Below are 15,762 nucleotides of genomic sequence, written 5' to 3'. Positions count from 1 at the left end.
TATTGTTTCTACAAATTAACGTGGTACCTTCAGGCATTTGGAAAATGCTCCCAATGAACCAGACTGGTGGAGGTCTACAATTCCTTTTCTGAGGTCTTGGCTGATTTATTTAGATTTTCCCATGATGACAAGTAAAGAGGCACTGAGTTTGAAGGTAGACCTTGAAATAAATCCACAGGTAGACCACCAATTGACACAAATTATATCAATTAGCCAATCAGAATCTTCTAAAGCCATGATTTCCAAGCTGTTTAAAGTCACAGTCAACTTAGTGTATGTAAACTTCTGACCAATTGGAATTGTGAATTTTAAGTGAAATAATTTGTCTGTAAACAATTGCTGGAAAAATGACTTGTGTCATGCACAAATTAGATGTCCTATCCGACTTGCCAAAACTCTAGTTTGTTAACAAGAAATTTGTGGAGTGGCTGACAAACCTGTTTTATCATCATTGCCCTTTGACTCTGGCTAGCAGCTCTGTGCCGAAAGTCTAGGGTTGCATCCCAAATGGCATCCTATTCTCTATTTAGTGCACTACATTGTAACAGAGCCCTGATCAAAGTAGTGCACTCAATAGGGAATAGGGTGCCATTCGGCATCCAGTCCAGGAGACCAGCCAGCTCCTAATAATTATGAGATCCTATTCATTATAAATGAGTAGAGAGTTGGTTGGTATTCTTCAGCAGTAACCAACCAAGGTCCGCTTTTTACTATTTTTCCTGTAATGTCACAGTAAAGTTATCTGTTCCATCCCAAACTCCCTATTCCCTTTATAGTGCACAACTTTAGACCAGGACCCATAGGACTCTGGTAAAAAAAATGGTGCACTATAAATGGAATTGTGTTCCATTAGGGATGCAGATATGCTGTTTGCTTTGCTGGTACATCTGGACCCGGTGGAGTGTGGAGGAGAGGATCACTTTGATGTTGTTAAAACGACAGGCCTGTGTTGAACTGACTGTGCAGAGCTAAGAGGGGTGGGTGGCTGTGGAGGAGAAGACGTACGGGAACATGGGAAAGGACTGGGTGGGGTTGCATGGAGCAGAGGAGAGTGTGGACCACACTGTAACTGAGGAACATTCAAAAAAGTAGCAGGTGTCTTAACTTCAACATGAAAAGACGGCAAGCACATGCAAATGAAGTAGGTCTATCACTTAGATTAATTATCACCCATCTTGAATGCGAAAGAGAAGATGGTGACACACTATATAGCAAATTAGCACATGTTTTGTGCATGGATGCGACTGGGATTTCAGTTAAATTGGCATCCCCATTGAGCACAAAAACATCTGAAAGTGCTCTAATAGGCTTTTGACATTCAGCTGAAAAAATATATATACATAAAAAGTGTTAGTTCCTCTTCTGAAGGACAAACACAACAAAAACCATCCATGAGCACCACAGAAGAAGATGTGAGATAGGGATAAGTAAGGAGGGAGGATGGATATGGTAAAGAAAGGAGGGTCACTACAAAATGATATGTTTTGTACATGGATGCCATTGGGATTTCAATTAAATTGGCATCCCCATTGAGCACATAGACATGTAAAAGGCTGATAATGGGCTCTTAAGAAAAATGAAAAGTAAGGAGTAAAGAGGAAGGATGGTTAAGAATGAAACTTCAGACAGAGAAGAAGAGGGTGTTGAAGTGCTGGAAAGGAGGAGGAGGAAGAAGAGGGATACATAGCTGACCGAGGACGCTCTTTGGTCCTCAGACATCTTTCAGGGGCAAAAGAGTTGGAGGACTGATATATGTAGACGTTCTTCAGGGCCAGACAGAAATGGTGCATTCCTGTTCTAATGGAGAGGATGCCTCCTTTTAAAAGCCTTCAGTCCTCAGGGGCTGAGATGTTTTTTGGAAATAAACACCTTTAGCAGAACCAACAATAGTACTAACCGGTGAGGCACTCAAAGGATTTAGTGAAAATGTATTTTCTCTGAAATCACAAAATATACGGAACAAAAACATTTAACATTTACATTTAAGTCATTTAGCAGACGCTCTTATCCAGAGCGACTTACAAATTGGTGCATTCACCTTATGACATCCAGTGGAACAGCCACTTTACAATAGTGCATCTAAATCTTTTAAGGGGGGGGGTGAGAAGGATTACTTTATCCTATCCTAGGTATTCCTTAAAGAGGTGGGGTTTAAACGTAACATGTAAAATGTTGGTCCCATGTTTCATGAACTGAAATAAAATACCCCCCCCCCCCCTAAAAATCTTGTTTTTCTCAAATATTTTGTAAAAATGTGTTTACATCCCTGTTAGTAAGCATGTCTCATTTGCCAAGATAAACCATCCACCCGACAGGTGTGTCATATCAAGAAGCTGATTAAACAGCATGATCATTACACAGGGCACCTTGTGCTGGGGACAATAAAAGGCCATTCTAAAATGTGAAATTTCGTCACAAAACAAAAATGTGTCAAGTTTTGAGGGAGCATGCTATTGGCGTGCTGACTGCAGGAATGTCCACCAGAGCCAGAAAATTCTATGTTAATTGCTCTACCATAAGCCACCTCTTTTTAGAGAATTTGGCAGTACGTCTAACCAGCCTCATAACCGCAGACCACGTGTAACCACGCCAGCCCAGGATCTCCACTGTACATCTGGCTTCTGTGGGGAAAAACATATTCTGATTAGCTGGGCCTGGCTCCCAAGTGGGTGGCCCTATTTATTTATTATTATTTTATTAATATATATATATTTTTAAACTTTTATTTAACTAGGCAAGTCAGTTAAGAACAAATTCTTATTTTCTATGACAGTCTAGGAACAGTGGGTTAACTGTCTGTTCAGGGGCAGAAAGACTGCTTTGTACCTTGTCAGCTCGGGGATTTGAACTTGCAACCTTTCAGTTACTAGTCCAACACTCTAACCACTAGGCTACCATGCCACCCCATTCCTCCCCAGGCCCACCCATGGCTGCACCCCTGCCCAGTCATGTGAAATCCATAGAGTAGGGCCTAATGAATTTATTTGAATTGACTGATTTCCTTTTATGAACTGTAACTCAGTAAAATGGATGAAATTGTTGCATGATGCATTTACATTTTGTTCAGTATATTTTGGGAAACGTTTTAGAATTTTGACAGTGATGGTTCTAGCACTTCCATTGCTGTCTATGGAAACACTTTGTAGCGCAGCTTTAACAGTTCTTCATGTGAAGTGTTTCCAAGCACAGCGATGTAAATCTCTGCTAAACTATGCACAGTGAACATTTGCTAGGTCTAATATTGTGTTTTAAAACGTCATCATCATCCCAGATTTCAGTTGATTGAAGCTAGGCTCGTTAGTGACATCCTATAGGTGACCTACTGTTTCAAGAAGACGCATGCTGAAACTGTCACCCTATTCCCTATGCATGGCACCCTATTCCCTATGCAGTGTCCATAGGGCTCTGGCCAAAAGTAGTGCACTATATAAGGTATAAATGCCATTTGAGACATAGCTTCAGTTATAAGCATGATTATGTTTTAGCTCATGTGAAAGCAGGGTGTTGGCAGTGTTGACAGCTGGTTTATATATCCTTGTAATACACATGTAGATATCAGTTCTAGTTAACCCTTGGCCTACAACTTTTGGTACACTGTGGAAATTGCATGAACATAATAAAAACATCTGTCTATTTAATCTAGAGTTATCTGTTGCACGGGCTGCATCTCAATCATCGCGTCCGCACTTCCGCACTTCCGCAAATACGGTGAAAGGTGGCAGAGCAAGATCATTGTTTGTCAGACCATGAGACATCATGGAAATCGGTCTTCTCACGAAAACGGCTTTACAAACGGTTTGGGCTACACACTAATATGACCCCTCTGCTGCACATACCGCACAAGCCTCACTTGTCTGAATGTCCCAGATACCAGTTTAAAAAATTTATGGAAGTATGTATGGAGATAGTTTAGGGCCTAAAATAAGGGGATAAATACATGTATAAAATATATATAAATAGTGTCCTGATCTTTCTTAAATCTCTCAGATATAGGACATACACTTCATAACAAACTTCCCTTTGATTGTTTTTGGGACTATCTATTGTTCAATAAAGTTAATCTGTTATTCAATGCATTGCTATTGGCTAATAGCAGTATTGCCAAATTCAATGTTTCATACAATCATTTTGTATATATTTTTATATATATTTAATTAAAAATCAAAAAGATACATAATCCTTGGTATGACCATCTTAAAACAATTCCATTTTTAACCAGGCAAATCAGTTAAGAACAAATCCTTATTTACAATGACCTACCCTGGCCAAACCCTAACGATGCTAGGCCAATTGTGCCCTGCACTATCGGACTCCCAATCATGTCTGGCTGTGATACAGCCTGGAATCGAACCAGGGTCTGTAGTGATGCCTCTAGCACTGCAGTGGCTTAGAATGCTGCCCCACTCAGAAGCCCTCAAAAGTATGCATGTTAGCTTAGAACCAAACTCGTACAATTTCTGTGGGTAAGAAATTGAAACAAGACTGAACATCAGCAATCGTCACTCACTAGTTAGTTAAATGACTCAACTGTTAGACATACACTACTGGTCAAAAGTTTTAGAACACCTACTTATTCAAGGGTTTTTCTTTATTTTTACTATTATCTACAATGTAGAATAATGGTGAAGACATTAAAACTATGAAATAACACATGTTTAATCATGTCGTAACCAAAAAAGGGTTACAAAAAATAAAAATAAATTTATTATTTGAGATTCTTCAAGTAGCCACCCTTTGTCTTGATGACAGCTTTGTACACACTTGGAATCAACTACCTTCATGAGGTCAGTCATGACCCCATATACAGAAGATAGCCCCATTTGGTAAAAGACCAAGTCCATATTATGGCAAGAACAGCTCAAAAAAGCAAAGATAAATGACAGTCCATCATTACTTTAAGGCATGAAGGTCAGTCAATATGGAACATTTCAAGAACTTTGAAAGTTTCTTTAAGTGCAGTCGCAACAATCATCAAGCACTATGAGGAAACTGGCTCTCATGAGGACTGCCACAGGAAAGGAAGACCTCTGTTGCAGAGGATATGTTCATGAGAGTTACTGTGTCTTTGTGAAACGCGGTATGGGTGAACGGATGATCTCTGCATGTGTATTTCCCACCGTAAAGCATGGAGGAGGAGGTGTTATGGTGTTGGGGTGCTTTGCTGGTGACACTGTCTGTGAATTATTTAGAATTCAGCGCACACTTAACCAGCATGTCTACCACAGCATACTGCAGTGATACGCCATCCAATCTGGTTTGGGCTTTGTGGGACTATCATTTATTTTATCAACGGGACAATGACCCAACACACCTCCAGGCTGTGTAAGGGCTATTTGACCAAGAAAGAGAATGATGGAGTGCTGCATCGATGACCTGGCCTCCATAATCCCCCGATGTCAACCAAATTGAGATGGTTTGGGATGAGTTGGACAACAGAGTGAAGGAAAAGCAGCCAACCAGTGCTCAGCATATGTGGGAAGTCATTCAAGACTGTTGGAAAAGCATTCCAGGTGAAGTTGGTTGAGAGAATGCCAAGAGTGTGCATAGCTGTCATCAAGGCAAAGGGTGGCTATTTGAAGAATCCCAAATCTCAAATATACTTTGATTTGTTTAACAATCTACAATGTAGAAAATATAAAAAATAAAGAAAAATCCTTGAATGAGTAGGTGTTCTAAAACTGTTGACCAGTAGTGTATGTGCCATAGTTAGCTTGCTAGCGAATGCTACAATGGCACAGAAAAGGATTTGGTTGATCTAAATCAAACTTCTGCATCAAAAAACACAAATATAAAATGTCCAATGGGATTGCTAACCTTGCCAGAGAAATAGGTGCAACTATTGCTCAACTAAATTAGCTGATGTTTCATTTTCTTATTGCTAACTTTGCCCATATTGACTCAGAGAACGAGTGATTTTCAAACAGGGACATCCCGACTCAAAATCCAGTAGGCTATCTGAGTAGAGTGAAACAGCCTTGAACCATGGCTATAATAATTTATTTTTTAATGTGCTACCTGTATTTTCAGGACTCACGAGTGACTATTAGTTTAACTATTAGCATTCAACACATATTTAATCAAAAGGTTTGCTGAGGACAAGATTGCTGGCAAGGGTTATGTACATATTGATTTATAACTTAATAAGGTATTGCCTAGCAACTGTAGTTGGTCTTGGCTTTGATGGCATATGGAATGTAAAGGAGGCGATTGTAACGAATTCTGTCTAATATGGTTCCTTGTCAGCAGACTTATAACAACAACAATGGTCACATAAATGCTCAGATTTCAGAGCAGCATGTGGCAGTAAAAGTATTAGCTTGCAATATCTTACTTTATGAATCAGGTTTTGAAAAATGTAAGCTTATCGAGAGTGAATTGGTTTTAAGGATCGTAGGGACACAATTAAAATGTGTAATGACACACTGTCCACATCAGGGTGATGAAACAGTGGCTGAGCTTGTCTATCACTGTAGTGTAGACGGTTATTTGTGGCGGTGAAATGGAGGAGGGACTCACACTACAATTGTCCAAACAGCAATCACATTTTGAAACTCAGTTCTTTGTAGAGAACTTATTTTGTGACGAAAGCATGAAAAGTTCTACTTGAATTGTTTTCATTTTGTTTGACAAGTTTCACCACAGTGCATCATCGATGACAAAGTTACCTCCTTCTAGTTATCATTCCTTTTGTTTTGTGCCCATCATGTCCAAAAGGTGTTGTTAATGGCAGACCGGCTCAGGCCTCAGCTCTGTTCTGACGACAAAAACAGCAAACCTGTATCTGAGTCTACATCCCAAAGGGCACACTATTCCCTATGGAGTGCGTCACTTTTGACTAGGGCACTAGTAAAATATAGTGCATTATATGTTCACCTTTATTTAACTTGGCAAGTCAGTTAAGAACAAATTCTTATTTTCAATGACGGCCTAGGAACAGTGGGTTAACTGCCTGTTCAGGGGCAGAATGACAGATTTCTACCATGTCAGCTCAGGGGTTTGAACTTGCAACCTTCTGGTTACTAGTCCAACGCCCTAACCACTTGGGAATAGGGTGGCATTTGATAAGTATACTGAGTCACTTCCGAGCAGAAAGACGAGCGGAGGGGGGGGGGGGGGGGGGAGGGGCTGAGAAAACGAGAGAGAAAGCGAGGGAACAACTGTAAGTAAATTGGGTTTAAATCCTTCAGTAATAGCTGAAGAGTACTTGTGATAGTATTGGTACTGATAAATAATGATATATTCCGAGTGGTCATAAAAAATGATATATTTATAGTTGTGATAAATAATGATATATTCAGAGTTGTGATAAATAATGATATATTTATAGTTCTGATAAATAATGATATATTTATAGTTGTGATAAATAATGATATATTCAGAGTGGTGATAAATAATTACATATTCAGAGTGGTGATAAATAATGACATATTCAGAGTGGTGATAAATAATGATATATACAGTTGTAATAAATAATGATATATTTATAGTTGTGATAAATAATGATATATTCAATGATAAATAATGATATATTCAGTTGATAAATAATGATATATACAGTTGTAATAAATAATGATATATTTATAGTTGTGATAAATAATGATATATTTATAGTTGTGATAAATAATGATATATTTATAGTTGTGATAAATAATGATATATTCAGAGTTGTGATAAATAATGACATATTCAGAGTGGTGATAAATAATGATATATACAGTTGTAATAAATAATGATATATTTATAGTTGTGATAAATAATGATATATTTATAGTTGTGATAAATAATGATATATTCAGAGTTGTGATAAATAATGATATATTCAGAGTTGTGATAAATAATAATATATTCAGTGGGGATAAATAATGATATATTTATAGTTGTGATAAATAATGATATATTTATAGTTGTGATAAATAATGATATATTTATAGTTGTGATAAATAATGATATATTTATAGTTGTGATAAATAATGATATATTTATAGTTGTGATAAATAATAATATATTCAGTGGGGATAAATAATGATATATTTATAGTTGTGATAAATAATGATATATTTATAGTTGTGATAAATAATGATATATTTATAGTTGTGATAAATAATGATATATTTATAGTTGTGATAAATAATGATATATTTATAGTTGTGATAAATAATGATATATTTATAGTTGTGATAAATAATGATATATTTATAGTTGTGATAAATAATGATATATTTATAGTTGTGATAAATAATAATATATTCAGTGGGGATAAATAATGATATATTTATAGTTGTGATAAATAATGATATATTTATAGTTGTGATAAATAATGATATATTTATAGTTGTGATAAATAATGATATATTTATAGTTGTGATAAATAATGATATATTTATAGTTGTGATAAATAATGATATATTTATAGTTGTGATAAATAATAATATATTCAGTGGGGATAAATAATGATATATTTATAGTTGTGATAAATAATGATATATTCAGAGTTGTGATAAATAATAATATATTCAGTGGGGATAAATAATGATATATTTATAGTTGTGATAAATAATGATATATTTATAGTTGTGATAAATAATGATATGTTCAGAGTAGTGATAAATAATTATATATTCAGAGTTGTGATAAATAATGATATATTCAGAGTTGTGATAAATAATGATATATTTATAGTTGTGATAAATAATGATATGTTCAGAGTTGTGATAAATAATTATATATTCAGAGTTGTGATAAATAATAATATATTTATAGTTGTGATAAATAATGATATGTTCAGAGTTGTGATAAATAATTATATATTCAGAGTTGTGATAAATAATAATATATTTATAGTTGTGATAAATAATGATATATTCAGAGTTGTGATAAATAATGATATATTTATAGTTGTGATAAATAATGATATATTCAGAGTTGTGATAAATAATGATATATTTATAGTTGTGATAAATAATTATATATTCAGAGTTGTGATAAATAATAATATATTTATAGTTGTGATAAATAATTATATATTCAGAGTTGTGATAAATAATAATATATTTATAGTTGTGATAAATAATGATATATTTATAGTTGTGATAAATAATGATATATTCAGAGTTGTGATAAATAATGATATATTTATAGTTGTGATAAATAATGATATATTCAGAGTTGTGATAAATAATAATATATTCAGTGGGGATAAATAATGATATATTTATAGTTGTGATAAATAATGATATATTTATAGTTGTGATAAATAATGATATGTTCAGAGTAGTGATAAATAATTATATATTCAGAGTTGTGATAAATAATGATATATTCAGAGTTGTGATAAATAATGATATATTTATAGTTGTGATAAATAATGATATATTCAGAGTAGTGATAAATAATTATATATTCAGAGTTGTGATAAATAATAATATATTCAGTGGGGATAAATAATGATATATTTATAGTTGTGATAAATAATGATATGTTCAGAGTGGTGATAAATAATGATATGTTCAGAGTTGTGATAAATAATGATATATTTATAGTTGTGATAAATAATGATATATTCAGAGTTGTGATAAATAATAATATATTCAGTGGGGATAAATAATGATATATTCAGAGTGGTGATAAATAATGATATATTTATAGTTGTGATAAATAATGATATATTCAGAGTTGTGATAAATAATGATATATTCAGAGTTGTGATAAATAATAATATATTCAGTGGGGATAAATAATGATATATTCAGAGTGGTGATAAATAATAATATATTCAGTGGGGATAAATAATGATATATTCAGAGTGGTGATAAATAATGATATATTCAGAGTGGTGATAAATAATAATATATTCAGTGGGGATAAATAATGATATATTCAGAGTGGTGATAAATAATGATATATTCAGAGTTGTGATAAATAATAATATATTCAGTGGGGATAAATAATGATATATTTATAGTTGTGATAAATAATGATATATACAGAGTTTGATAAATAATGATATATTCAGAGTTGTGATAAATAATAATATATTCAGTGGGGATAAATAATGATATATTTATAGTTGTGATAAATAATGATATATTCAGAGTTTGATAAATAATGATATATTCAGAGTTGTGATAAATAATGATATATTTATAGTTGTGATAAATAATGATATATTCAGAGTAGTGATAAATAATTATATATTCAGAGTTGTGATAAATAATGATATATTTATAGTTGTGATAAATAATGATATATTCAGAGTTGTGATAAATAATGATATATTTATAGTTGTGATAAATAATGATATATTCAGAGTAGTGATAAATAATTATATATTCAGAGTTGTGATAAATAATGATATATTTATAGTTGTGATAAATAATGATATGTTCAGAGTAGTGATAAATAATAATATATTCAGTGGGGATAAATAATGATATATTCAGAGTGGTGATAAATAATGATATATTCAGAGTGGTGATAAATAATGATATATTCAGTGGTGATAAATGATAATATATTCAGTGGTGATAAATAATGATATACCCTCCTGTTGTGTTCCAGTCGAATTGGTCCGATTTACAAGTTTTCTCTCTGAATAATGTAGGTAATTTAATCTGATTGTCATGAGGTTCCATGACTTTGCCCACACAGGGCATCTGAACTCACAAAATACAAAATACAAGGCGAGGTCAGTACAGGTGCATCAAAGCTGGGACCGAGAGACTCAAAAACAGCTTCTATTTCAAGGCCATCAGACGGTTAAACAGCCACCACTAACATTGAGTGGCTGCTGCCAACACACTGACTCAACTCCAGCCACTTTAATAATTGGAATTGATGGGAAATTATGTAAAATATATCACTAGCCACTTTAAACAATGCTACTTAATATAATGTTTACATACCCTACATTATTCATCTCATATGTATACGTATATACTGTACTCTATATCATCTACTGCATCCTTATGTAATACATGTATCACTAGCCACTTTAACTATGCCACTTTGTTTACATACTCATCGCATATGTATATACTGCACTCAATACCATCTACTGTATCTTGCCTATGCTGCTCTGTACCATCACTCATTCATATATCTTTATGTACATATTCTTTATCCCCTTACACTTGTGTCTATAAGGGAGTAGTTTTGGAATTGTTAGCTAGATTACTTGTTGGTTATTACTGCATTGTCGGAACTAGAAGCACAAGCATTTTGCTACACTCGCACTAACATCTGCTAACCATGTGTATGTGACAAATACAATTTGATTTGATTTGATTTGCTTACTTCCACTCCCAGTCTCCCACACGCATCTGTGTTTGAGCACACACACACACACACACACACACACACACACACACACACACACACACACACACACACACACACACACACACACACACACACACACACACACACACACACACACACACACACACACACACACACACACACACACACACACACACACACACACACACACCTCACTCCCCTTCTTGGCTTCCATGGCGACCCCCATGGGAACCTTTCCCCAATATAATATATAATCTTTCCCCCACGGGAACCACACCTGTTGGCATTCTTACAAACAATCACAATATTGTTTCAATAATATATATACATTTTCTCACAGCTCTGGTATATAAATCCTTTTTGAGGCCTTGCTCACAATTCATTCTGTGGCAGCACAATGACCAAACAATATACTGTATGTGAGGCTCTTGATCATATCTTTGATCATGACACTGGTGAGGAGGAGAGAGGACAGGAAACTGACAGTGAAGATGCATTAGAGGAGGAAGTGTCAGAAGTTGAAGACAGCACAGAATATTATCCAGACCAAGAGACAACCGATGTGGAACAAGCCAGTGATGAGGAAGAGGGCCCTGCTGAGGTTGTTGTTACATTCCAGTCAAAGAATGGGGCTTATTACATCCCGGGTTGATTACATAAAATCTTGCTGTGAACTGTTCCTAACAGAGTCAATCGAAACTATAATGATAAACATGACCAATCTGGAGGGGAGATGCGTTTACAAAGACAACTGGAAGGAGGTGGACCGGACAGACGTCCAAGCACACATGGGTCTCTTGATTTTGGCTGGTGTGTACAGATCCAGAAATGAATCCACCACCAGTTTATGGGATGGAGAGTCTGGTCAACTTATCGTGCCACTATGTTACTCCAGACATTTCATGTGTTGTCATGGGTGATTCGCTTCGACAACCGTGATACAAGACCAGGCCAGCGTCAACAAGACAAGCTGGCAGCGATCAGAGAGGTTTGGCACAAGTGGGTGGAGAGCCTGCCACTCATCTATAACCCAAGTCCAGTCATCATAGTGGATGAGCGTCTGGTCGCTTTTAGCGGACGCTGCCCATTCAAACAGTACACGTCAAGCAAACTGTCTAAATGTGGAATAAAGATATGGGCAGCATATGATGCCAGGACAAGTTATGCCTGAAACATGCAGGTTCACACAGGGAAATCTGCCGACGGTGTTCCCGAAAGGAACCAGGGGAAGCGGGTGGTCCTGGAAATGACTGCAGGTCTCCAGGGGAACAACATAACATGTGACAATTTCTTCACCTCATATGCTCTTGGTCAGAAGCTGCTCCAAAGAAAATGACCTTGGTGGGAACGGTCAGAAGCTGCTCCAAAGAAAATGACCATGGTGGGGACAGTCAGAAGCTGCTCCAAAGAAAATGACCATGGTGGGGACGGTCAGAAGCTGCTCCAAAGAAAATGACCTTGGTGGGGACGGTCAGAAGCTGCTCCAAAGAAAATGACCATGGTGGGGACAGTCAGAAGCTGCTCCAAAGAAAATGACCATGGTGGGGACGGTCAGAAGCTGCTCCAAAGAAAATGACCATGGTGGGGACAGTCAGAAGCTGCTCCAAAGAAAATGACCATGGTGGGGACAGTCAGAAGCTGCTCCAAAAAAAATGACCATGGTGGGGACGGTCAGAAGGAACAAGGCTGAGGTGCCTCCTGCCTTACTCACTACCAAGGACAGGGATCGTTGTTCCAGGCTAGAGGAGACGTTGTTCCAGGCTAGGAATCCAGGCTAGAGGAGACTATTCAAAGGTGCCAACACCTTCCTCCAACACCATCCTCTGCTGGATTGGTGAGAGACATACAAGGGCCAGAAGCAAGATCTACGGTCGCCAGAGAGAGAAGAGACAAAAGGAAGAGGAGCAATCTGTGTGCACTAAGAGATGTCAAAACGAGCATTATGTGCCATAAATTTGCAAGGCACATGCAACAACCACCAGGGATTGTCCAACATGTGCATGAGAACACACAAAATGTAACCACCATTGATTGACAGATTGTGAACCATTTTAATGTTTTTGTCATTGTTAGTAATACTGTTATTGTTACTTAAACATTAAGAGGAAGAGTGGTGATAAATAATGATGTATTCAGAGTGGTGATAAATAATGATATATTCAGAGTGGTGATAAATAATGATGTATTCAGAGTGGTGATAATTAATAATGTATTCAGAGTCGTGATAAATAATGATATATTCAGAGTGGTGATAATTAATAATGTATTCAGAGTGGTGATAAATAATGATGTATTCAGAGTGGTGATATATAATGAGATATTCAGAGTGGTGATAATTAATAATGTATTCAGAGTGGTGATATATATTGATATATTCAGAGTGGTGATAATTAATAATGTATTCAGAGTGGTGATAATTAATAATGTATTCAGAGTGGTGATAAATATTGATATATTCAGAGTGGTGATAACTAATAATGTATTCAGAGTGGTGATATATAATGATATATTCAGAGTGGTGATAAATAATGATATATTCAGATGTAGAGTGGTGATAAATAATTACATTTTCAGAGTGATGATGAATAATGATGAATTCAGAAGATAAATTATTATATATTCAGAGTGGTAAAAAGTATAATATATTCAGAGGTTGAGTCGTGTAAATAATGATATATTAAGAGTGGTGATAAATAATGATATTTTCAGAGTGGTGATAAATTATATTTTCAGAGCAAAGATACGTTATTGTAACGGCGTTCTTCGTTTGTCGAAAGAGAGTCGGACCGTAATGCAGCGTGGTGGTTACTCATGTCTTTAATAATTGAATCGCGATACATGAAATAACTTATACAAATTCAAAACAACAAACCGAACGAGAAAACCTAATTACAGCCTATCTGGTGAAACTACACAGAGACAGGAACAATCACCCACGAAATACAAAGTGAAACCCAGGCTACCTAAATACGGTTCCCCATCAGAGACAAAACGAATCACCTGACTCTGATTGAGAACCGCCTCAGGCAGCCAAGCCTATACGAGACACACCCCTAATCAACCACAATCCCAATGCCTACAAAAAACCCAATACGACAATACAATAACCCCATGTCACACCCTGGCCTGAACAAATAATTAAAGAAAACACAAAATACTAAGACCAAGGCGTGACAGTTATGATATATTCAGAGGTATGTAGGAATTTCAAAGTGTGGCAGAAGATTGGGCAAACATTTATGTCAATCTGGGACCTCTGATAAACTTTTGTTAGAATAAAAATTATGAATTTCTTTACTGACGGGGTTTCTTATCTTTTCTCCTTCTCCCTTTGATAATGGTCAATTGACCACAGAGAATGACACAGTTGAACAAAAGTTCATCACAGCAGTCAAATCTGGTTTCAATGACAATTTAAATCTTTCATTTACCCATCACTCCCAGGATCTGGCACCACTGATCCCCCTCTGATCCCCTCAACCCAAACTGAAACCTATTGTCTCCTTCCTGTTTGTGCCATTGCCTCCAGTGGACTCATCTGTCAGCAAGGGAGTCATGTTGACTCTAATAACATGAAGCATCCAAACACACTGAGACGAAGCATCCAAACACACTGAGACGAGCTAGTGGTGCCTAGACCCGCACGCACGCACGCACGCACGCACGCACGCACGCACGCACACACACACACACACACACACACACACACACACACACACACACACACACACACACACACACACACACACACACACACACACACACACACACACACACACACACACACACACACACACACACACACACACACACACACACACACACACACACACACACACACAGCGAGAGAGAGAGATGGCCAAGTCTCCTGAAGGCCTTGGCCGTGGTGGACGTGACCGTTCAATCCTCTTCTCTAATAACAATAATCAGAACAGACCACTGCCGCAGGAGCAAATAAACAATTAACCTCGGCAGTCAAGCACACGCTCACAGTCTATCCCATCTGTTCATTCAGAATACATACCGAGAACATCATGAGAACGTTGTCATACAGTTCACCCATCGTTTTCTTTTCCTCTCTGACATTACTATACTGTAGTATTAAAGTAGGGCTAGCACATAACATTACTTTATCGGGTCCTTTCATGGAACGAAAGTTTGTGAACCAGCTTATAAATAATGGGCAGATATGTGTTGGGGTTATTGAGCCTGTTACTGCAAGTTTGTTAGTAGGGTGCACAGTGGAATCCTAACTTATAATTCTGCGTTCATCCTTCAGTACACTGAAAGATTCAAAAGTTCAAATTAGTGAACTTCAAGTTTAGAATTCAATTCAGCCCTTAATTACTGAGTCACACATCAGGCTCTCTGCAGTGCCTTAAATGGAGGATCATCCAACTCCTTGTGGAGCGAAGAGCAATGAAAGCAATTATGTGGAAATATATGAACTCGGAGCATATGAAC

Source organism: Oncorhynchus gorbuscha, linkage group LG07 (assembly GCF_021184085.1).
Source record: "Oncorhynchus gorbuscha isolate QuinsamMale2020 ecotype Even-year linkage group LG07, OgorEven_v1.0, whole genome shotgun sequence".
NCBI lineage: Eukaryota > Metazoa > Chordata > Actinopteri > Salmoniformes > Salmonidae > Oncorhynchus > Oncorhynchus gorbuscha.
This window is presented reverse-complemented; position numbering follows the sequence as displayed.